We start from the raw sequence: 26166 nt of genomic DNA, 5'->3' as shown, positions 1-26166 counted from the left end.
ATATCATTAGAAAGCTCTTTGAATGCCCTTTCCAATGAACCATAATTTGTATGTTTTGGAAGTCATTTGATTGGTCAAATTGGAAGACAAAATGCTGCTGTGCCATATGAACAATAAATTCCAGATTTTCAGTTTGTAACTTGTTGCATTGCCTTGATGGATATGCACCACATAGTGTATGGATTCAATCAATCGTTGGATAGGAAAACTCTTTGGAGGGAAATTGTTAAGGATTCAAATTAGATGGGTAGGAAGCCTTGGCTAATTATGGGTGATTTCAATGCGATCAAAGGTCTTCATGGGGAGATACGTATTACGACGATTTAAACAATTGTTGTAGAAAGGCTAGTTTAGATGACCTCCGATAAATGGGGAACCATCTCACTTGGAGCAATTGTAGTGAAGGGCAAAGGAGGATAGCTTGTAAATTGGATAGAGCACTCGTCAATGAATATTGGAGAGATGTCTTTGCGGATTCTTTAGCCATCTTTCTCAGCCCTTCTATCTCAGATCACTCTCCATGTATTGTGACCTGTGGGGGTATTGAAGAGAGGAGGAAGGTCCCTTTTAAATTCTATAACATATGGGCGAAACATGAAAGCTTCCTTAGTATTGTTAGGGAGGCTTGGAAAAAGGATTTCAGTGGTAGCCCTATGTTCAATCTTGTAAACAAACTCAAGAGATTAAAAGGAGGATTAAGGAAGCTAAATAGGGATGGCTTTTGGAAAAATTTAGATAAGGTGATAGAAGCTAAAGATATGGTGGAGGATATTCAAAATAGACTCCAGAACAACCCTTTTGATGAAGACTTAGTTAGGGAAGAAAAGGTTTGGTTGGAAAATTATAATACGCTTAGTTAGGCAAAAGAATCTTTGGCCTGCCAAAAACCAAAGGTCCATTGGCTCAAAGAAGGGGATCAAAACACTAAATACTTCTTCAAATGCATTAAAGCTCACAGGAATAGAAATTCTATTAATGGTGTATGCCTCGAAGATGGAACATTTGTGAGTGCCATGGGAGATGTAATCCTAATATTGAGGGGATTAAAAGGCTGGTTACATTCTGAATAGAGCCTCAAGATACAGAGACCATGATTAAGAATGTGAAGGAGGATGAAATCAAATCCATAATCTTTGCCATGGACAACAATAAAGCTCCCAGTCCAGATGGTTATGGTGCATATTTTTTAAGGCAGCTTGGGAGGTTGTAGGGAGTGATGTGGTTAAAATAATTAAACACTTCTTCTCTTCGGGTCATCTCCTTAAAGAGGTAAATTGTACTATACTTGCTCTTATTCCTAAGATTGCTAACCCTTCTCTTTGCAAGGACTATAGGCCTATAGCATGCTACAATAAAATTTACAAATTCATCTCCAAAATTCTTGTCAACCGCCTCAAAGACATCCTCCTTAATTTCATTGATAAAGCCTAAGGAGCCTTTGTGGGTGGATGGAACATTGGTGAAAACATTATGCTTTGTCAAGACCTTATGCACAACTATCACAAAGTTAGCAAAGATAAGAAGTATGTTATGAAGATAGACCTTATGAAGGCCTATGACTTGGTACATTGGGAGTTTATTCTTGCAATCCTTGATACTATTGGCATTCCGGACAAATTCATAGGCTGGATAAAAAGCTGTATTATGTCCCCTTCTTTCTCCTTGGGGATAAAAAGCTCTCATGGTCTAAGACAAAGGGACCCAATCTCCCCTTATCTCTTTGTCATTGTGATGGAGATTCTTTCCCAATTACTTGGGGAACTCAAGAACAACCCCTCATTTGGCCATCATTGGAAATGTAAGAAGAACAATATAACCCACTTATGTTTTGCCGATGATCTTATCTTGTTTTGTAGGGCGGACAGTGATTCTATTTCCCTCATAAAAACTCTCTTATCCTCTTCCATAAATGGTCCGGGCTTCAAATGAATCTTCCTAAAAGCAACATCTTCCTTTCCAGAGTATCCCAAGAGGAGAAGCTTAATCTCTCGACAACTATCAATATAGAGGTGGGTGAATTTCCATTCAAATATCTAGGTGTACCAATCACTTCCTCAAAACTCAAAAGTAGTGATTGCAAGCTGCTAATTCACAAGATTGTTGGGAGAATTACCACATGGCGTAGCAAGTTCTTATCCTATATGGGTAGACTTATTCTTATAAAGGCCATCCTTTTTAGCATCCAAGTGTATTGGTCTTATATTTTTATTTTCCCATTAGGTGTCCATAAGGAGATTGACAGAATCCTAAGGGCGTTTCTTTGGGGTGGTGCTTCTATAGATGGTAAAAAGGCCAAAGTTGCTTGGGATGAGGTATGTGTACCTAAAGTGAAGGGTGGCTTAGGTATTATGAGGAGTAAATTATGGAATAAAGCTGCCATTATTAAGAATATGTGGAAGATCCTCCTTGACAAGAATAATTCGCTTTGGGTGGAATGGGTTAAAGTCAACAAGCTACGAGGTAAATGTTTTTGGGAAATAAAACCTAATGACGAGAGTTCTTGGGTTTGGAGAAAGATTTTAGGCCTAAGGGAACTTAATGAAGACTAAGTTCAAGAAGATCATCGGCAATGGAGAAAACACTTTTCTTTGGCATGACAATTGGCACCCCTATGGACTGTTGTTGGATAAATATGGACCCCGAGTTATGTACGATTCAGGTATTCCTAAGCATGCATTAGTAAAGGAAGTAGTTGATAGTCACAGGTGGAAATGGTCGGTGGCAACTTCATGTCACCTCTTGGAGATAAAGGAATCACTACCTTGCTGCCCAACGGGAGGAGAGGACTCCCTAATTTGGACCCTTAACTCCAATGGCATCTTTTCTATCAAATAGGCTTGGGAGGTGATTCGCCTGAGGAGAGAAAAGGTTTCTTCGCACAACCTTGTTTGGTTCAAAAGACATTTTCTAAGACATTATTTCATTGTGTGGCTGGGTATAAGAGGCAAACTTATGACAAAGGATAAATTAGTAAGAATCAGCATTGTCTCTCATAATATGTGCCCTTTGTGCAATGAGGAACCAGAAAGCATAGATCACCTTTTCTTCAGCTGCACTTTTAGCTCCCAAATCTAGAATGGGGTTCTTAATCTTTGTCATCCACATCTCAATCCTCAACCTTGGGTCTCTTTGATTGAGGACTTGGCTAGAAATTGGAAGGAAGACAACTTTAAGAACATTGTGTGTAAGTTATGTTTTGGTGCAATAGTCTACTACATTTGGAAGGTTAGGAATGACATTTGCTTTGGACGAGGTGGACTATCCAAGAAGAGAGTAACCATGCTTATAAAAGAATATGTTAGAGAATGGGTGACTTGCTTGGATAACGTAAACAAGTCTAGTGAAAATGAGTCCATTGCCAACAATAAGGGCATCTCTCATTCAATCTTTGTGTAGGCATTTTGTGGTGAGTTCGGTCCCCTTGAGTTTGTATTCCCGTTAGTTGGTTGATAAATAGTTGATCCTTTTAAAGGATGTGGTGTTGTTTTGATTCTCTATATGTCATTGATTGGATGTTTTCTATTAGTTACTTGGTTTCTTTTGGCATAACCTAAGGACTTGTCCTAGGTATGCTTGTCCTAAGCTTAATCTAGGGGTTTTGTCTTGGACAAGCCTTTGTACATTCTTTCTCTTTGGTATAAAATTATTAATTACCAAAAAAAAAAAAGATGACACAAGACCCTGACCAAGTTAGATCCAAGTCAAAAAATCAAAAGAGTTAAAGAAAGTGGTTCATATCTAATCAACCACTAGTTGTTTGCAAAAGTGATAAGACACATGAAAGCAATAGGTTTGGATATCTATGAGATGCATTATGTACTTGGTGCTAAGGCACATAGCCATTTAGTTTAGTTCAGATGTGCATGGTTAGGGATTAAGGCTTTTTAGTTATTCCTCATGTTGTCAACAAGATACATCATATATGTACCTATGGTAAGGGTCATCCTAAGATGGTTTAGGCAACAATTCTGATTAGTTTATGTAATAAGGGAATGAACTACTGCCAGATTTTTCCTTATGTGACTAAAGTGTCCTAGTTAGCTAGCTCAATAGGTTATATGGAATTTGTGCAAGGCACAACATATAGTGACATGTCAGGTGTCTTATGCTTTTAATAGGGTATTAGATATATTGATTTCAACTTAGGTCTTATTAACATATGTGGATGGCCTATGCCTAGCACGAGAGTGTCGAGTTGTGACCACATCTAGATTCACAAATGGAATGCCACATTTATTAGATTTATATGTATTTTGGATGCCAAGAGGTCACCGACTTACTAAGTTTTCTCTCTCTCATTTTTTTTGTTGTTTCGCAAGTAAAGGTGCATATAGGGGAGCTACAAGTCTAGTAAGTAGTTGTGCCAAGTCAAGGGGCATAATTATCATTTTCATATTTTTCTTTCCACTTATGTATTTTTATACATTCCAGTTATAGTTCATGAATTGTTATGCACATTAACTAAGATGATTCTTATTTCAGACATTTCTTTCATTCATAAAGTTTAATAAAATAGGTATTTCTACTAATATTTCATGTTTCACCTATTTGCATGCTTGAGTAGTTATGATCATGGATTAAATTACACAGCTTTGAATTAAAATGTCTAGTCATGCATGTCTCTTCAGGCCACATTCCAGGTAAGGGTATGTATTCAAAACATGATCTTGATATCCATCATGTAGCACTGACTGCCCTTACATGCCTACTACTACAAGTATAATAAACCTGCATTAAGTTAAAGTATTTTGTGTGCCTAAATCATGATCTTATTTTAGGATGAGAAGATTTAAGAGGTTGATCAAGGATGCATCAAATGTCCTTAATTAGTAAAGGAACCAAGCTGAGGCTTAAGAATGATATCTAACACATCAATTACACCATCAGTGGACAGTGAGGTCATCTGATGGATAGTTGAGGATATTCTTAGGCAGAATTGAGAGGCATCCAAGAGCATTGAACACCAAGTTCATGTCCTACCAATGCTAGAGTAACCTCTAGTTATTAAAATAACACCCTGGTAAGATAGAATGGAGATAATGGGTGGTAAAAAAGGTTAGGCTTACCCTATTTATAGTTTCGCAGGTAGACACCAACCCCCTAATTTTAGAGATAATGTAGTTTCAGATGGGTTACCAATTAAAAAGTTGTTGGAAGTAGTAGAAAATGTAATGAGGATTTACACCATGACAAATATAGATAAGATGATGTATTTTCGGCTACCTCTCCAACCCTAGCTTCCAAGTCTCTATCAAATCTCCATTTGGCTCAAGCCACCATTGAGAATGAAGTATTAGCTCCATGCAAGCCCAAAGATTCATTACTTTTTCCATCTTGGCCCAACTTTACTTTTGGGTGCAATCTCATTACTTGCATCCAAGGCCTTAATAAAATGGAAACTTAAATAAGTCCAAGAAGCCAACTACAAGCCCACTTGAAGTCTAAGTAGATGAGGCAACCCTTCATCACTTAAATGGAGCCCAAGATACCATGAAACCCATTTAGTTGGATTGGAACTAAAAGGGAAGCAAGTAACTTTAGTTGGTGGACATAGTTCCACCTTTTAGGGAAAAGTTATTCTCTTTTGTTGTTTTCTTCAATTAATAGTATGGCCTTAGTATTGAATGAATGGTTAAGCTTAAATGAAGGGAAAAGCTTCCATGTCAAATTAATGCCCAATTTTTGCCACCACTTGCTCTTGTATATTAAAGTGGATTTTCACTTGTAAAGGCTAGACTTCTTTGATAATGAAATATTCAAGTAAAGCTTTGTAGCTTTTCTTTAGTTGCTTTTTCCTTTATCCAATTCATCTTGGAGGAAGAATTGGTGGTGGAAGACCCAAAGGTTGGTGGAAATTTCCTTTATGCCTTGGTTAACTTTCTTATTACCCTTGAAATCCAAAGTGTGAATGTGTGTTGTATGTTCGGATACTGTTTACAGTGTGTGATTTTGCCATTTTCAGATTTTGTCATCAAACTTTGAAACAAGTTTTGAATACCTTGTTGGTTGAGTTGTGATTGCTATAATATACCATTAGAAAGCTCTTTGAAAACCCTTTCCAATGATCTATACTTTGTATGTTTTGGAGGTCATTTGATTGGTTAAATTAGAAGACAAAGTGCTGCTGTGCCATATGAACATTAATTTTCAGATTTGAGTTTGTGAATTGTTGCATTGCCTTGATGGATATGCACCATTTGGTATCAGAGCCTAGGTTGTTCGTGTGATTTCTATCTCTCGAAGCTACTGTTCATCTCCCAGAATTTACTGTTCACTACAAAATTACTGTTCACAGAACCTTATTTTGCCTTAAACACAAACCTTCCTTAACCTAAACGCTTACCAATACTCACCCCAACCCTTAAACATTTATAACCATTAACCTTTACCTACTAGCCGCTACCACAAATGTCCCATAAAAGAACTTCATCCTCATCCTCCTCACCTCCTCATCCTTGGGAATTTGCCCACATGACATTAAAAGAAGAGGTCAAAGGAGAACTTAATGCCATTAAGGACCAAATGAATCAAATGATACAAATGATGAGAGACTTGACCCTCACTCAAAGTCGGACACCCTTATCACAGCCCCAAACTTCAACACAAAGCCAAATACCCCCTCCTCCACCTAACCCAACCCAACTACATCAACCAAGAAGACATATTAGACCTTCCTCTCCTCCTCCTAGACATCATAGGGAGGAATTGATGCTTCATGACTATTCAAGTGAGGAAGAACAAGAGAGGCCACTTAGGAGAAAAGGATGATGATAGGGGTTTAAGGATTGAAATTCCGGAATTCGAAGGGAGCATGAGTCCGGATGATTTTGTTGATTGGTTACATGCTATTGAGAGAGTTTTTGAATATAAAGGCTATTCAGATGAGAAGAAATGTAAACTTTTTTTTTTTGGTAAGTAATTAATGATTTTATACCAAAGAAAAGATGTACAAGTGGTTTATCTAGGACAAAGTCCCTAGATTAAACCTAACACAAGCATACCTAGGACAAGCCCCTAGGTTATGCCAAAACATAATGCAATACAAGAAGCACAAATAAAATTACAATAGACTCAAAGCTACAGCTCACATGTAAGTGCACTTAATGGAGCAAATAGTGAAAAGAGCACCAAAGCTACAAAACAAAATGAATTCGGCTAAGGTGAGCAAACAGCCGAAACTACAAGCCATACAAGGAATCACATAAGTATAAAACTAGTTACAAGAAACACAAGACACATCACTTCCAATATCCGAAATTCAACAAGTTAACAATATATAGATCGTGGCAAGTCCCATATCAATGCAATGGAGTCATTTATGCTTGAACTTTGAATGTTTAACAAGGACGAAGCTCTAGCTTTCACACAATCCTTGATGGTGGCAATAATCCTCTCTTTTGGAGATTTGCTCCTACCAAAGAAGACATTGTTGCGTTCACCCCATATGTAGTATAAAGTGGCACCAAAGCAAAGCTTACAAATAATGTGTAATAGATTATCTCCCTTCCATTTATCTGCATAAAAAAGAACAAGAGTGCCCCAAGGATGTGTAAACTTGCCATCTTGAAATTCAAGGATCATGCATCCTTGCGGTGGGAAAATCTTAAGAAGCAAAGGGAAAGGGATGGTAAAGAGAGAGTGAGATCTTGGGAGAAACTAAAGAAGCTTATGAAGAGAAGATTCCTTCCGGACAACCATAAACAAGATCTTTACCTCAAGCTACACACCCATAAGCAAGGAAGTGATGGAGTAGAGCATTACATAAGGGAGTTTGAGAAGCTATTAATGAGAAGTGAGCTGCCGAAAGTGAAAGAGCAAACCATTGCAAGATTCATTGGTGGTTTAAACCAAGACATTGTTCATATGGTAGAATTGCAACCATATTGCATCTTTGAAGATGTTTGTAAGTTGGCTATTAAGGTGGAGAAGCAAAAGAAGGCCATGAAGTCTACGGTTGCCAAGCCATTTACCAAGGGGACTTCATTCTACAAAAGTCCTCCTTTCAACAAGGGAACCACCTTTCAAAAGGGTTCCCCATCCAACTATAAGGCTGTCGAAATCACTTCCAAGGAGAAAGGGAAAGAAAATGTGGTAGAACCTAGTAAGAACAAACCAATTATGGGAAAACTTGATCTCTCCAATAAAAAGTGCTTCAAATGCCAAGGCTATGGACACTTCCAAGCCGAATGCCCAAATAGAAGAACTTTGTCATTGATGGAGATTCAAGCTATTGAAGAATCTCTTTGATGTATATGCGGCTCCATTGACATTTTTGGGTTCCAAGTCATCCTTAAGTCTCCATGCAACCTTTGAAGCCAAGAAGAATGAAGTTCCAGAAAATCCCAAGCCAAAGGAAGCATTGCACCTTCAATTTTGGCCCAAAACCACTTTTGGATATAGTCTTATTACATCCACCCAAGGTCCAAATGAATAGCTTGCTCCAATTGATCCAAAAGTGCAACTTTTGAAGTCCATCAATGGTCCAAACGTCCAAGCATTATTTTGAGAAGCCCAAGTGAAGTTACAACCATCCATCACTCCATTTTGAAGCCCAAAAAGGTGTTCAAAGCCCAATTGGGAGGGTTGGACGAAATTGGATGAAAGGAGAGCTTTGGTGAAGACAAGAGCCCACTTTTTATGGAATAATAGTAACATTTTATCCTATTGCATTTATTTAAAGTATGGCATGACTTATTTTGTGTGGTTTACAGTGAATTAAGGGCTAGGGGTGAACTAATTTATTAAAAGGCTATGTACACATATATCTTGCCGCCATTTATTCCCATATAAAGTGGTTATGCTTTGTAAAATGCAGTTTTTTTTACTTTGGAATGAAAACTTGAAGGAGCTTTGTTGGCTCTCTTTCTTATTTCCTTTATCCAATCATTCTTGGTGGAAGATTGGTGTTGGAAGGCCCCAAGGTTGGTGGAACTTTCCTTTATGCCTTGGTTACACTTTATGTTTCCTTAGAAGTCCAAATTAGAGTGTGTATGTGTGTTAATTTTGATTATGGCAGAAAGTTGTAACATAATTACCATTTCTGCCACTGCATTCTACTTGTAATTTGATTGCCTTAATCTACTCCAATTGTGTACGTCCATAGCTTGAAAAAAAGTTCATTGTGTTGTGATTATGATGTGAATTTGGTTGGATTTGGAGTTGATTTGGTTGGTTAAACTACAAGAACAAAAAAACTGCTCATACCACATGAACAATGAAAACAGTTTTTGATTTTTGGTTTCTTGTTGTATGTTTGGTTGAATATGTACCACTCTTCAAGAAGATGAAGAAAATGTAGATTATGGCCATGAAGATAGAGTTGCTGAAGAAGAAGAAGAGGAGGTCATGCAAAGGGCTGATGAAGGAGAGATGTTAGTGATTAGAAGAGCATTGCATTCCAAGTCCTTTCCACATAAGGAACAAAGGCTCCAAATTTTCCAATCAAGATGCACCATTGGAGGCAAGATGTGTTCTTTGATTATAGATAGTGGAAGTTGTGCAAATGTGGCTTCATCTACATTAGTAGAGAAACTTGGATTGTCTACCATACCTCATCCTCAACCATATAAGCTCCAATGGTTGAGCAATAGGACCAACCTCCAAGTAGCCAAACAAGTACTTGTTTCCTTCTCCATTGGCAAGCATTACCAAGATGAGATTGTGTGTGATGTAGTTCCCATGGATGCATGCCATTTGTTGCTAGGGAGACCTGGCAATTTGATAGAGAAGTAACTCATAATGGTAAAAAGAACACTTATTCCTTCAAATTCAAGGGGAAGACCATTACTTTGCTACCTCTTAGTCCCCAAGAAGCTAACAAGGCTATCAAAGGGAAAGAAGCTAAAAGGGAGAGTATGTATATGAATGGGCAGCAAGTAGAAAGGGCTATTTTGAGTTTGCAACCTGTCTTTGCATTACTTATACTTGAAGGGGAGCAACATGACATCAAAAGTGGCCAATCTTACAAGTGTGGAGCAGGTGGAGGAAATTCCCTCAAAAGAAGGAACTTCGGATCAGGAGCTTTGTGAATCTCTAGCAATTAATCACTTTGGAGGCAAAATTAAGGTTGATAAGGTGGATTTCATAAGGGAGAAAGGTGATGCTCTTAGCAAATCACAACGGAGGAGATTGATGAAGCAAAAACGAAATGCTTCCCCTATCAATTCTATCAAATGACCAATATAGCTTGCTGGAATATTAGGGGCCTTAATGCTCCTATTAAGCAAAAGGAGGTTAGTAGATTCATTTTGCAAAGTAAGATTGATATTATGGCCATTCTTGAAACAAAAGTTTGAAGTACTAATGTCAATAGAGTATGCTCTAGCATTTGGGAAGGTTGGGAACATTGTAGTAATATGAGTGATGGTTCTATAGGAAGAATTTTGATTGGTTGGAATAAAGCTACTATTAGACTCAATGTTATTGCGGATGATAGCCAATATATACATTGTGATGTGAAGCTTGTTAAGGAGAATTCTAGCATTGGCTTGACAATAGTCTATGGCAGCAATAATCCTATGGAGAGAAAGGTTCTTTGGCGTAATCTCACAAATCAAGCCCATATGATGCAAAATACACCTTGGATAATAATGGGAGATTTCAACACCATCAAACACCCCCTAGAAAAGGTTGGTGGGGCTGCTTGGGGAAACTACTACTGTGAAGACCTTTGTAATTGTATGAGAGATGCTGAATTGGATGACCTAAGGTTCATGGGTCGTCTCCTAACTTGGAGTAATTGTAGTGAAGGAGCGAGAAGGATTGCATGCAAACTTGATAGGGCTCTCATAAATGATTCATGGAAGGATCTATTCCCAAATGCCATGGCTCATTTCTTCAACCGCTCCATTTCCGATCATTCTCCATGTTTGGTGAGAGTTGGTACCATAGAAGATTGTAGGAAAGTTCCTTTTAAATTCTACAATATGTGGACACATCATGAAAACTTTCTCAATGTTGTTGCCAAAGTTTGGAACCAAGAAGCACAAGGCAGCCCCATGTTCATTGTGACAAGCAAGCTTAAAAAGTTGAAAGTTGAGTTAAAAAAGTTCAATAAGGAGCATTTTGGCCACATCTCCGAAAGAGTGTTAGAAGCTAGAAGGCAACTTGAAAATGTCCAAGAACTTCTCCGGATAAGCCCCTTGGACGAGGATCTTGCTCGTGAGGAAAAAATAAGTTTAGAATCCTATAGATCCCTTGCTTTAGCTGAGGAATCTTTGGCTAGACAAAAATCAAGAGTTCATTGGCTCAAGGAAGGTGATCAAAACACAAAATTCTTTTTCAAAAGCATCAAAGGCAGAAGAAATAGGAACTCAATCTATGGGATCCAAAGGGAGAATGGAACTTTTGTTTATGGCATGGAGGAGGTAAAGGAGGAATTTGTGGATCATTTCGAATCTGTCCTAAATGTAAGGGAGCATTCAAATGTGAACCTTGAGCAGCTCAAAAAGGTAGTCAAATTCTGGCTTAGAAATGAGGAAAAAGAAATGCTCATAAAAGAAATTTCAGCGGAGGAAATCAAAGAAACCATTTTTGCCATGGATAATAACAAGGCCCCGGGTCCGGATGGATATGGTGCAAGTTTTTTCAAGACAGCATGGAACATTATTGGTGATGATGTTATAAAGGCCATCAAGCACTTCTTCAAAACGAGCCACCTTTTAAAAGAGGTAAATTGTACCATTCTTGCACTTGTTCCTAAAGTTTCTAATCCTACTCTTTGCAAGGATTTCAGGCCTATTGCTTGCTGCAATACTTTGTACAAATGCATCACTAAAATCATGGCAAACCGCCTAAAGGTCATTCTTCCGCAATTCATTAACAAAGCTCAAGGTGCCTTTGTGGGAGGCCGTAGCATTGGTGAAAACATCCTTTTATGCCAAGAGCTTATGCATAGCTACCATAAGGACACTCATGAAAAGAAATGTGCCATTAAGATTGATATTATGAAAGCTTATGACACACTAAATTGGGATTTCTTGCTTGCTGCCCTTGATTCCATTGATATGCCGCAAACATTCATAACTTGGATAAGGATGTGCATCACTAGTCCTATGTTTTCGATGGGCCTAAATGGTGAACTTGTTGGCTTCTTCAAAAGTGCTAGAGGTTTAAGGCAAAGAGATCCTCTCTCTCCTCACCTTTTTGTCATTGCCATGGAGGTGCTCTCTTGCATGCTTAGTGACCTAAAGGAGAATGCTCAATTTAGCCATCATTGGAAGTGCAAGAAGAATAATATCACTCACTTGTGTTTTGCGGATGACCTCATGATTTTTTGTAGGGCGGATGTATATTCCATATCTCTTATAAAAGAGGTATTAGATTGCTTCCATTCTTGGTCCGGGCTTAAATCAAATTTGTCCAAGAGCAATATCTACCTTTCCGAAGTCAATAATGCTGAAGCGGAACACCTTAAATCAATCCTTGGCATTGAGTTTGGCCCTCTTCCTTTTAAATACCTTGGTGTCCCTATGATTTCTTCTAAACTAAGGGTTGATTATTGCAAACCCCTCATTGACAAGATTGTGGCTAGGATCTCATCTTGGAAAAGTAAGTTCCTTTCTTATGTTGGAAGACTTATTCTTATAAAAGCTATTCTCTTTAGCATCCAAGTATATTGGTCTTCAACATTCATCCTTCCCGCAAAAGTTCATAAGGTAATTGATGGCTACCTTAGAAATTTCCTTTGGAGTGGAGACATATCCTGTAGCAAGAAGGCAAAAGTTGCTTGGGATGATATTTGTCTTCCAAAAGAGGAAGGAGGATTGGGCATTATGAAAAGCAAATCTTGGAACAAGGCTGCAATGATGAAGCATATATGGAAACTCTTTCAAAATGCTGGAACATCCTTATGGGCCGATTGGATCAATGATAATCACCTTAGAAACAAAAGCTTTTGGGAGGTTAAACCAAGTGGCAATTGTTCTTGGGTTTGGAGGAAATTGCTTTTGCTTAGGGAAAGCCTTAAAGGAAAAATCCAAATAATTGTAGGAAATGGGCAGAATACTCATCTTTGGCATGACAATTGGCACCCTTTAGGACCCCTCATTGACAAATATGGTCCTAGGGTGGTTTATGACTCAAGGCTTCCGTTGCATTGTAAAGTCAAGGAGGTTATTGAGGAAGAAGCATGGAAATGGCCATTGACAAATTCTACAACTCTTTTGGAAATAAAAAATACCGTTATGCCTCCTCCCTCTTATGGTGATGATATCCTATGGTGGAAACCAAGCACCAATGGTCAATTCTCCATCAAATCGGCTTGGAATAGCATTAGGGAATCCAAATCAAAAGTGTCGTGGTATAGTATCATTTGGTTCAAAAGACATTTCCCTAGGCACTCTTTCATTGCATGGATGGGTATCAAGGGTGGTATGAAGACCAAGGATAAACTACATAACCTCGGCATCATTCCAAACAATGTGTGTGGTCTTTGCAATTTGGCTCCAGAAAGCATGGATCATCTCTTTTTCCTATGCCCCTATTCTGCCGCAATTTGGAATCATTTTGCTAATCTTTGCCGGTTTGATAATCCCCCCTATCCGTGGGGCACTCTTGTTCCTTATTATGCAAATAAATGGAAGGGAGATAATCTACTACACATCATTTGTAAGCTTTGCTTTGGTGCCACTTTATACCACATTTGGGGTGAACGCAACCATGTCTTCTTTGGTAGGAGCAAATCTCCAAAAGAGAGGATCATTGCCGCCATCAAGGATTGTGTGAAGGCTAGAACTTCGTCCTTATCAAAAATTCCAAGTTCATGCATAAATGACTCCATTGCATTGATATGGGACTTGCCAAGATCTATATTTTGTTAACTCTTTGAAGTCCGGATATTGGAAGTGTTGTGTATTGTGTTTCTTGTTTCTAGTTTATACTTGTGTGAATCCTTGTATGGCTTGTAGTTTCGGTTGGTTTGCTCACCTTAGCCGTGCATTTGTCTTCCTTCTTAGTGAATTCGTTTTGTTTTGTAGCTTTGGTGCCATGAACACCATTTGTTCCATAAAGTGCATTTGCACTTGAGTAGTAGCTTTGATTCTCTTTGTAATTTTATTTGTGCTTTCTTGTGTTGCATGTTGTTTCGGCATAACCTAGGGGCTTGTCCTAGGTATGCTTGTTTTAGGCTTAATCTAGGGGCTTTGTCCTAGATAAGCCATTTGTACATTTTTCTCTTTGGTATAAAATCATTAATTACTTACCAAAAAAAAAAAAAAGGGGAGCTCAAACATGAGAAGAAAGAAGCCTATCCCTTAGTTCAATCTCTCTTGGCTGAATTTGAAGATGTGTTCCCATTAGAGCTTTCATCCGGCCTCCCTCCTTTAAGAGGCATTGAGCATCAAATTGACTTGGTTCCAGGTGCACCATTGCCTAATAAGCCAGCCTATAGATGCAATCCCATGGAGACTAAAGAGTTGCAAAGGCAAGTGGAAGAATTGATTGAAAAGGGCTTTGTAAAGCCTAGCATGAGTCCATGTTCCGTTCCAACCCAACTTGTTCCTAAGAAAGATGGCTCATATAGGATGTGTGTGGATAGTAGAGCCATTAACAATATAACCATCAAGTATAGATATCCCATCCCTAGACTTGATGATATGCTTGATGAGTTACATGGTGCTTGTGTCTTCTCCAAAATTGATCTAAGGAGTGGCTACCATCAAATAAGAATGAAAGAAGGAGATGAATGGAAGACAACCTTCAAGACTAAGGGAGGCTTATATGAATGGTTGGTTATGCCCTTTGGCCTTTCAAATGCTCCAAGCACTTTCATGAGGCTTATGAATGAGGTACTCAAACCTTACATTGGTGCATTTGTTGTTTATTTTGATGACATATTAGTATATAGCAAAACTCTTGATGATCATGTCTTGCATTTGAGAAGTGTTTTTGATGTGTTGAGGAAAAATAAGTTATATGCAAAAAGAAGAGAAGTGTGAATTCTTTGTAGACCAAGTTGTGTTCCTTGGATATGTAGTTTCTAAGGATGGCATTCAAGTAGATCAATCCAAGGTAGATGCCATTAAAACTTGGCCCCAACCAAAGACTCTCACTGAAGTTAGGAGCTTCCACGGCCTTGCTTCTTTTTAGAGGCGTTTTGTACCTAATTTTAGCACTCTCATGGCTCCCATCACTGAATGTATGAAGAAAAATGGGTTTGAATGGTCCACGGCAGCCTCCAAAGCATTTGAAGAGGTTAAAAAGAAGTTATGTGAAGCCCCCATACTTGCTCTACCTGATTTTGATAAGGTATTTGAAGTGGAATGCGATGCAAGTGGAGTTGGCATTGGGGCAGTCCTAACTCAAGCCAAAAGGCCCATTGCTTACTTTAGTGAGAAGCTCAATGAGTCCAAGAGAAGATACTCCACCTATGACAAAGAATTCTATGCAATTGTTAGAGCCCTTGATCATTGGAGTCATTACCGAAGGCCTAAACAATTTGTGCTTCATTCCGATCACCAAGCCTTGAAGTTTCTTAGTAGCCAACATAAGATAAGTTCAAGGCATGCTAAATGGGTGGAATTCCTTCAGTCTTTCTCCTTTGTTTCAGCATATAAACAAGGTTCTTCCAATGTAGTTGCCGATGCTCTTTCAAGAAGGCATTACTTGTTGTCCATTCTTAATGCAAGAGTTCTAGGTTTCCAGCTTATGAGACAATATTACAATGAAGATGATAAGCTTTGGGAGATCATGAAGAAGTGTTCTAGAGGGGCATATGAAGACTATTTTGTCCATGATGGTTTTCTTTTCAAATGAGCTAAATTATGCATCCCTAAGAGCTCTTTTAGGGAACTTCTCATTAGGGAGACACATGGTGGTGGATTAGCATGTCATTTTGGCATAAATAAGACCTTAGACATGCTTAAAGAGCATTTCTATTGGCCTAAGATGGTGAGTGACGTCCAAGCCATTATTGCAAGGTGTGGCACATGTCAAAGGTCCAAGTCTCATTTCAAACCTGGTCCTTACATGCCTTTACCTATTCCGGAGCAGCCATGGGAGGATCTTAGCATGGATTTTATTGTGGCTCTTCCAAGAACTCAAAGGGGAAAGGATGCTATAATGGTAGTAGTAGATAGATTCTCTAAATTGGCCCACTTCATCCCTTGTTCCAAGACTGAAGATGCTAGCAAGGTGGCTGAATTGTTCTTCAAGGAAGTGGTGAAGCTACATGGAATTCCAAGAACTATAGTTTCAGATCGAGACACCAAGTTCTTGAGCCACTTTTGGAGGACATTATGGAGCAAAATGGGAACCAAGCTCATGTTTAGCACCTCTCATCACCCTCAAACCGATGGTCAAACCGAAGTAACTAATAGGACTTTGGGAACAATCTTGAGGACTTTGGTTAACAAGCACTTAAGGGATTGGGACTTGAAGATTGCTCAAGCTGAATTTTCCTACAATAGGAGTCTAAGCGCAACAACTGATCACTCTCCGTTTGAGGTAGTCTATGGCCTTAATCCCTTAACTCCTTTGGATCTAACTTCCTTACCTCTTGATGTGCAAGTTCACAAGGATGCCAAGGAGAAAGCTGCTGCCATGAAGAAGCTCCATGAAACCATCAAATGTCAAATCATGAAGGCCAATGAAGCTCACAAGAGGAAGATCAACAAGCATAGGAAGCCATCCATTTTCAAACCGGGTGACTTGGTTTGGGTGCATTTGAGAAAAGAGAGATTTCCAAGCAAAAAGAGGAGTAAGCTAGCTCCAAGGGCTGATGGACCATTTGAAGTGCTTGAGAGGGTGAATGACAATGCATACAAGGTGAATCTTTCGGATGAAATGGGAGGAGTCTTGGCCACCTTCAACATTGGAGATCTTTCGCCATACATAGAGGATAGGCACCTTAAGGACTTGAGGGCAAGTCCTTCCCAACCCGGGGGGGATGATGTATTTTCGGCTACCTCTCCAACCCTAGCTTCCAAGTCTTTATCAAATCTCTATTTGGCTCAAGCCACCATTGAGAATGAAGAATTAGCTCCATGCAAGCCCAAAGATTCATTGTTTTTTCCATCTTGGCCCAACTTTACTTTTAGGTGCAATCTCATTACTTGCATCCAAGGCCTTAATGAAATGGAAACTTAAATGAGTCCAAGAAGCCAACTACAAGCCCACTTGAAGCCCAAGTAGATGAGGCAGCCCTCCATCACTTAAATGGAGCCCAAGATACCATGAAGCCCATTTAGTTGGATTGCAACTAAAAGGGAAGCAAGTAACTTTAGTTGGTGGACATAGTTCCACCTTTTAGGGAAAAGTTGTTCCCTTTTGTTGTTTTCTTCAATTAATATGGTATGACCTTAGTATTGAATGAATGGTTAAGCTTAAATGAAGGGAAAAACTTCCATGTCAAATTAATGCCCAATTTTTGCCACCACTTGCTCTTGTATATGAAAGTGGATTTTCACTTGTAAAGGCTAGACTTCTTTGATAATGAAATATTCAAGTAAAGCTTTGTAGCTTTTCTTTAGTTGCTTTTTCCTTTATCCAATTCATCTTGGAGGAAAAATTGGTGGTGGAAGACCCCAAGGTTGGTGGAAATTTCCTTTATGCCTTGGTTAACTTTCTTGTTACCCTTGAAATCCAAAGTATGAATGTGTGTTGTTTGTCTGGATACTTCACAGTGTGTGATTTTGCCATTTTCAGATTTTGTCATCAAACTTTGAAACAAGTTTTGAATGCCTTGTTGGTTGAGTTGTGATTGCTATAATATACCATTAGAAAGCTCTTTGAAAACCCTTTCCAATGATCTATACTTTGTATGTTTTGGAGGTCATTTGATTGGTTAAATTGGAAGACAAAGTGCTGCTGTGCCATATGAACATTAATTTCCAGATTTGAGTTTGTGAATTGTTGCATTGTCTTGATGGATATGCACCAGATTCAGTATACTAGTCTTCTATTGAAAAATGATTCAAAGGTATGGTAGCAAATGCTATGTGGGACTCACCAAGTGTCAGATGACTTGGATAGATTTCAAATGAGTTTATGAAAGAGAGAACCTATCTACAGACATCCTCTATATGAAGACCCAAAAGTTTCTCCACCTGAGACAAGACAGTGTGACAGTCAAGGAGTTCTCTACTAGGTTCAATTCTTTAGCTAAATATGTTGTAGGAGTAGACAGTTTAGATAGGGGAAAGTTGGAGATTTTCTTAAAAAGATTTAAGTCAGACATCCTTAAAGATGTCTTGATGGGAGATAATCATTCTAGATTTTTATCAGAGACCTTGAGGTAGAGCTTTGAGGTCAGAGGCCATAAGGTAGAGGATGACAAAAAAGAAAAAGATACTAGATTAACCAGTATCAGTAGCCTTATCTTATAGACAAGATGAAATGAGTTTAGGTGATAGTCGAAAAGGTTGCAACTAAGCTGGGGGTAGTAAAGATTCCAAAGGCAAAAAGTACTTCCCACCTAGAAACAAAAAGAACTAGAGGGGTAAGAAACAGAGGAGAAAGGATCAGTTGAGGCGTGATGAACCCCCTATTTGCCACAAATATGGGCAGAGACATGTTAGAGACTACCATATTGGTCAAAAGGCATGTTATAGATGTAAGCAAGCCAACCACTTTGCCTGACATTGCATAACCCCAATAGCACCAACCACGGGCCAGTTAATCTTTCATTCTTATCATTTGTATATATTGATTGACCTTAGTGCTACATATTGTTTTATTGCTAGTTGCATAGTAAAGAGACTAGGGCTAGAGTTGTAAGGGTAGATGCCCTAAAGCCAACTGAATTTGGCATTTGTGGATATAATTTTATATTAATTATTAATAAAATGATCTATTGTTGTTCAATTCATATGTTGTGATTTATATAATCATACAAATAAATACCTTTAAAATGATAGAACTGTGACAAGAGGATTAGATAAGTGATTGTAAGAACCTTATGTATATATTAAATGGTTATTCTAGAAACATCATGCAATAAATAAGGCATGTGCAATGATGATGGCATTATCATAGTGTTGAATGACCCCATCAAAAGTGGTAATAGTTCTCATGTGTCAATATTGTTGTAGATAGTTTAGTGCAACACATGGGTACATATTGTAGACATATTCATCAGATTAACTAAACCAAAGGAAATTTATATGGATGGTTGCTCCAATATCTATAGAATAAATCCATTGAACATTACAGGTACATGTTATCTTTTAACTTAAAGATCGATATGGTTTAACGCCATCTAACATGCCATTGTAATTGGGGTAACTATAAACTAGTAATCAGCCATATCATGAGATACATGGAGGCTATGGTTGATTGATAAAAGATTTGTCACTCTTAAGTATAGGAGAAGATATCTCACATGAGAATACTAAATGACATTTATGACTGCTTGAAGTTGTGGCCATAGTAAGATGAAGTTATAGTCTAATTTGTGTTAGTCATTGATGTGTGTCAGTTCATATCAAGGAACCACTAAGATAGATGCATTTATATATCTCAGCATTGAGAGATATTGGTTGACGAAAAGATTAAATTGTATGTAATTGCGATATTGTAAAAGCTTAAAAGATATATATTGACACTCTGTTGTCCAAGTGGTTATGAGGTTTTGTTAGAGGCTAATCTTGGTTTGTGTCTAGATTCATCTTGAATTCAGACACTACCAGCTCGATAAAGAGAGCTTATGGGTCAAATGCATAAAGGAGTTAAATCAAACTAATAATAGTGGACTGTTTGTTGACAATCATGGTGTTTAGAGTTGAAAGAGAGATCACAAATAGTCAAAGTTTTCCTAATGTATGATTTGTGCTTAAAAAATGCATAAAAAACAAGTTAAATTATTGAATTTCTTAAGCACATGTTAACTTATAAAAACCATGACATTCCTACCCCGAATTTATTAGATTTCAATGATGCTAGGACCAGAAATTGCATCCATTTGATTCGTCATGTCATGTGCTTCAAAAGCCCTATTATATCAACATCATTCATTCGCTGAAAGATAGCTAATTTCTCCGGTAAAATTCTAGGGTTCTTAAATAGTCATAGTTATAATCAAATTAGGAAAACTTGATTATCCAACTCGTTGGTTAATAGGTTAACCCACCTAGTCAATTAGGTGACCCAACCTGGATCTTAACCCATGGGTTAGATAACCCTCAATGGTCAATGTTTAACTGATCAATAGTCAAACTTTTACTAGCATCGGAAAAAGTCAAGCACTAGCACGTGATAGCTGTGAGGATTTTCTCTAGTGCATGAAGACCCTGCTTTGGCACATGACGGCATGTGATGCTATTTTTTAGTGCGTGAGAGCATATGCAAGCTTTCTATAGATGCATGGCAGCTTATATAGGCTCAAATCATTGTGTAGACTTGGATCTTATTGGTCCTATCTCGTGCAAGAGTTGTACAACCTGTTTTTGCATGAATCAAACACTTATAAGGTCAAAACATGGTTTTGAATTGTACATTGCTAAACATGTGAATATATGTTGTTTGTATAGTTATGCATGTATAATTTATTATTATCCATTTGTTGTAAATATATAGGGTCAACATGTTGACTAAGGACCACTATATCAACTATGAGATGAATCCATAGCAGAATTTCTTCAAACACCATAGTGTCATGAATAAGAGATATTATAATTTAAAAGGTAGAGGCATAAAATTAACCAAAATAGAGAGATATATGGACTACTAATGTCATTGCTAGATCATTAGAATACTATAATCCCAAATCTTGTCCAAGACAAGAAATTCAAAAATTATTGGCAATGTGTGGATGAACTACAACTCATTAAAGAATGGAAAATTGTACTGAACATAAGAAAATAAAAAACTCTTTCCATTTTCCTAAATCAATGAAGTGCAAGGCATGTTGGCTATCGCAAACAATGTAAGAACTTTATCATGGATAAAATAACTCCTAATATAGTTAAGGATAAAGAAAATGTCTTCTCTCAATCTGATTAATGGAGATCAACACCTTATAAATGTGAAAAATGGCTAATTGCTAAGATGCCTTGTTTTAAATCATTCAAATTTTAGGCAAAGGATTGTTCAGAAGTTAGTCCTAGTCATTGAAATGTTTTGAATTTCATGTATATATTTTTTCATATTAGTAATATTTTGTATGGAACTTCATTTTGAATTATGAATATATTGAACTATTTGTTGATTCAATATATTATCTTGACTTTTATTGAGAATTTTAAGATTGGTGGAATTTAATAATTCTCATCTAAAATATACCTTGGTGCAATTGAATTAATTTTTAAAATATTGAACATTTGTGTTGGGAACATAGTGAATTTTTTACTCTATGTCTTATGTGAAATATTTTTAATTTTAATGCATATCTCTGTAGTTATACATATGATGACTTCAAAAAATATTATTGCCAATTTGAATAAGGGAGAAAGATTGAATGGGGACAATTATAAGATCTAAAGAATGAGAATACATTATATCCTAAATGAACAAGTTACCTTAGAGGCTATCAATCAAGTCATGGCAGAGCCCCAACTAGTTGAGGGTCAGAATCTTAACAATGTCCAACATAAGCGTGACATGGACACTTACAACACATGGAAAAAGAAAGATTCAACTACTAAAGGAATTCTTATCAAATCAATGAATGATGACAATGCTTATCAATATGAGCAATTTAAAATAGCAAGTGCCATATGGGTGGCATTAGTGGAGAAGTTTGGAGGGACTACCATCTCCAAGTTTAGGTAGTTGATCATCAAGTTTGATACATACAAGAAAGTTCTTAATAAGTTGATGAAGTAACATTTAAGAGAAATATCGAACATGATAACTGAGTTGAAGAAGGCTAGCATGACCTGACTGATGAATAACAAGTTCAGTCTAAGGCCCTGTGCCTATGCATATATTGTTGAGTCCAATTTTAAACAATTTTTTAACTACTAGCGAAAATGGCAAAAGTCTAGAAAAGGAAAAGAGATCGTCCAAGGACTAGTGAATAAAAACAAGTAGTTCAAGTGCAAAAGAGGCAAGCGCACTGGGAAAAGAGCTAAGACCAATCCAACCTATTACAACTATGGAAACAAGGGTCACTTCGCCCGTGAGTGCACAAAACCAAAGAAGGTATTCCCTTATCTTGTCTTAAATTGTGAGATTTATGTTTCTAGTGCCATTTTATTAATTGAATTCTATCTTATGTGGACAATATAGTTATGAGCCACGGACCATGTAGCTCATGATAGAGAAGCTTTCATGGAATTTCGTTGAATATCGAAGGAAACCTGATGAATTTATATGGGTAATAATACGAAAGTAAAAGTAAAAGGGATAGAAACATGTAAATTGGCTTTTCGTGGTGGTCAAACCTTATACCTACATAAAGTCTTGTATGCTCTAGAAATTCGACGAAATTTAGTCTTTATAATTGTTTCATATTAAAGTTAGGATACAGTTTATTTTTCTCTCAAAACTTGGTTAAAATTTATTATGGTACTGTATTTTATAGATTTGGATTTCCGTTTGAAGGTTTGATGGTGCTAGACACTTTATTATGTAATTATAATAATTTTATTAGTTTTTTGTTATTTTCAACTCTTAGTAGTCTAGATGTGGATGCAAATAAATAACATACTAAATTAAGGCACATTGACTAAGATAAAATGAATAAACTGGCCCGTAAAGGCTTATTAAGACTTATCATAAAATGAGATATGTCTATTTGTGAACATTGCTTAGTAGGAAAAACTACAAGAAAGCTTTTTGGCAAAGTTGTTAGAGTTGAGCTTCCTTACAACTTCTACACTCATATATTTGTAGTCCTATTAATGTTGGAGCTAGAAAAGGTGCATTCTATTTCATCACTTTCATAGATGATTATTCACATTTTGGTCATATTTATTTGATCTCCCATAAGTCAGAAACAGTAGATTATTTTAGACATTATTTAAATAAGGTTGAAAATCAGTTAAACAAAGGATTTTTGCGGCAATTGACAATTCCAAGAACTTCCCAACAAAACGTATAGTAGAGAAAAGGAACCTAACTTTGTTAAAAATGGCAAGGTTTATGATGGTGCAAGTGAATTTTCCAATTTCGTATTAGGGAGATGCATTATACTTAACTGAGTTCCCACTAAGTGAGTAACTTCCACTCCTTATGAGTTATAGAAAGGTAGAAAACCTGACTTAAATATGATGTGACCCTAGGGGTTAATTATATACATTTATGACACATTCCATAAATTAAAAAAATTGGGACCAAGAAGAAAAAATGTAACTTTATAAGATACTTAGAACACTCCAAAAGGTACGTGTTCATAAAGGAAGACTTTGATAGAAGAATGATAGAAATAGAATCCAAAGATGCGACATTCATAAAAGACGACTTTCCTAAAAGGGGTGACATTGATAAAAGTCTTCATCTGTATGAGACAGAAGAGGAATATAAAGAAAATAAATCTTAACAACTATCAGTTGTGTTACTAGAGACAATGCCCTTACCTGTTCTAGATAGTAGGAGCAATGAGATTGAGCTCTAATCTATTATGGTTTGTGGGAGAAAAGATCCTTAATTGCATAAGAGTGACCGTCCTCGAATCCCTAAACAACGTTTTGGAATTAAAAGCGAAGTTTTAATAATTGCTTTTCCTAAAGATAAAAAAGCTCTATCATCCTATAACAAGGAAAGATGACAAGCAGCATTGGAGGAAGAAATGAAATCTATGGAAATTAACTAAGTTTGGAGTTTGGTAGACTTTTCGGTAGGTCAAAAACCCGTTAGGAATAAATGGATTCTCAAAATTAAATATAAGGCGGATGACTAAATAGACAAAGACAAAGTTCCCCTTGTGACAAAACTTGCCTTCTAGTTGTAGTAGCACATTTGGATCTAGAACTGCATCAAATAAACGTCAAGATAACTTTCCTTAATGGAAAACTTGATAAATAGATCTACAAAGATTAATATATAGCCTGAAACTATCATCAAGACAATAGTACTTAAAATTTCATAAGACTATATTGTCTTGTAATTTTAATAAGTTAGAACACGACCATTATGTCTATGTAAAAGATCCGATAACAAGTTTGTAATTCTATCCCTTTATATGGATGATGTACTGATAGTTGGGAGTGATTTGGAGTATGCGATGATCATTAAAAATTGGTTATCCATAAATTTTGACATGAAGGATATCGGTGAAGCAGATTATATTTCAGGGATTAAAATCAAAAGGGATCATTTTAAGAAACTTTTGGCTCGTCACAAGAGCATTATATCCAAAAGATTCTAGAATGATTCAACATGATGAATTGCAAACTCGTAGATAATTTTGTGTCCAAAGGCAACTTGCTGTGTCAAGACTTGTGTCGAAAAACTCAAAACAAAAACAATGAAATGTCCTTAGTACCTTATTCAAATATGGTTGGAAATCTTATGCATGTTATGATGTGTACTGACCTCGATATTTGCTTCACCGTCTGGTTTGTCAATATCAATCGAATCTTGGAAAGGAACACTTAAGGTTGTCAAAAAGATATTAAGATATTTGAAACATTATAGATTATTGTTTATGCTATCAAGGATCGAATTTGCTTATCGTTGGATATTCAGATGTTGGTTGGGATGGTTATTTGGACCAATACAAATCAACTTATGACTATGCTTTCTTACTCCAAAAAGGTGACAAATCTTGGAGTAGTAAGAAATAGATGTGTATAACCTTCCTAATGGAAGTTGAATTTGTAGCTTGTTTTACAATTGTGCAAAAAGTTGTTTGGTTAAGAAAATTTTTTGAGAATTTAGGTATACAAGACGAAAAAGTTGATCCTATAGTCGTACATTATGATAATCAAGTTGCAAAAACTTTCACAAAAGATCATAAATTCCATACACTAAACCAAACATATCGACACTAGATATAACTTCATCAAAGATATCATTTCAAAGAAGGAAATGATTGTATAATACATTTTTATGCATAATATGGTTACTGATCTTTTAACCAAACCAATTCTGAGAGATGTATATCTTGCACATGTTAAATGTCTTGGTTTGCATAGAATATGATATATGAATTATTGAGTATATATTGTACTAGTAACGCCACATTGGAAAACTAAAGAATTCGAAATTTATTTTTATTTATTCGCATGCTTGAATTCTTGGTGTTTTTCTATATGTATATTATTTTGAAAGCTCAACAAGATGATAATGTCACACAAGTTTAAGATTGACTCACTTACACGAGCAATTGCCTTTGACACTGAAAGGAGTATGCAAAGATGAAAAATATTTCCTGAGATTGATAACGCTAAGAAAGTGTACATAGAAGATAAGACTTACTTAAACAATGAATTATTATTATTATTAGACATATCACCTTGATAATTAATCAAGATGAGCTCATGAATCGATGAATTTTGCAATGACCAATTCGGATTACCCACATCCAAATAACCTATTAATGCTAGATATGAGTTTTTAATATATATTAACACCAATAAGATTGGAGAGATAATTAAAAACTCTGGTTAGACGTTGGTATAACAATTAAACTAAGATCTATACAATTTTGGTATTGACATTTGAGTAGATACACATTGTAGCACATGATTCATACCATGTGTACATAAGTAAAATGACCATTTGAAGTAGTAAGAGGATGAATCCCTACTCCCTCACTATGTGAGACTTTATGAGAATTACCGCATGTTGGTATCCTTAGCCTTTTTATTGTTATTTGATGTTTACACTTAGTGTTGTTATCTTAGTTTGACCTCTATGGCCACACATGATTCAATCTATGGAACATGATTAGAAAAGTGGCTAAGTTTAAATTGAGAATTTTGAGTAGAAGAGGAAGACGTATATATTATGTGTGTCCATTGGTCAGCCGATCATGTCACTTATATAAGAGAATAGACTTGATCATAGATGCATATATAGGAAAATAACACAATATCAAATAAGTGATTAAAGAGAGCTGGTGTTATCAAATAAGTATGGGGTGCTACGAGACTAATGCTTTATCATTTCATTCGTGTCGAAACAACTATGTTAAGATGTATAGTAAATTAGCTCCCAAGTGTAGGTTGCTCGCAAGGTTGCACGATATATTTATCAATATAAATTGCTTTGTTATGTAAGATTTCTATTGAAGAGTTTTAGTTTGGATCACCCATCATGTATGAATGGGAGATACTAAATTCGGTG

This window comes from Mangifera indica, chromosome 9, assembly GCF_011075055.1.
Source record: "Mangifera indica cultivar Alphonso chromosome 9, CATAS_Mindica_2.1, whole genome shotgun sequence".
Taxonomy (NCBI): domain Eukaryota; kingdom Viridiplantae; phylum Streptophyta; class Magnoliopsida; order Sapindales; family Anacardiaceae; genus Mangifera; species Mangifera indica.
The sequence above is the reverse complement of the archived record's forward strand: the minus strand, read 5'-3'. Positions refer to the sequence as shown.